Source organism: Marmota marmota, unplaced genomic scaffold (assembly GCF_001458135.2).
Source record: "Marmota marmota marmota unplaced genomic scaffold, marMar, whole genome shotgun sequence".
NCBI classification, from domain to species: domain Eukaryota; kingdom Metazoa; phylum Chordata; class Mammalia; order Rodentia; family Sciuridae; genus Marmota; species Marmota marmota.
In genome coordinates, this window is record NW_025999842.1 from 25,790,868 (window position 1) to 25,791,391 (window position 524).

Genomic DNA, 524 nt, shown 5'->3' on the forward strand with positions numbered 1-524 from the left:
CAGAAATGCATAGACTCCTTTTAAACTTATCTGTTTCTTTTTCTGTGTTGGGGACTGAACCCAGAGCCTTGGGCATATTAGGCAAATGCTCTACCACTGAGCTACCCCCCCAGGTCCAGTGATATTTTCTTTGAGATGGGCTCTCGCTATGTTGCCTAGACTGGTCTGCGACTCCTTGGGCTTCCAGAGTATCTGGAAGCCCACCTCAGCTTCCAGAGTATCTGGACTGTGGTGTGTGCCAGGGCACTTGGTGATTCTTTTATAAAATTTGTCACCTATAAGCCCCTGTGACTGCAGCTGGTACTTTTTCCCCTTGTAGTTCTTTGGCCCTACATCTTTCATAGGACTTACCATGTATTGCCTGCCATTACAGTTATTCTTAACTGTATTGACTTTAGTCTTTTTGGCAGCACTTGGTACCATTATTGGCTAGAACAGACATGCAACTCATCTTAACTACTGGGATGAACAGAGAAGTCTGGACTCTTTCTCTCCCCACCCAACACCCCCCCCCTTTTTTTTTT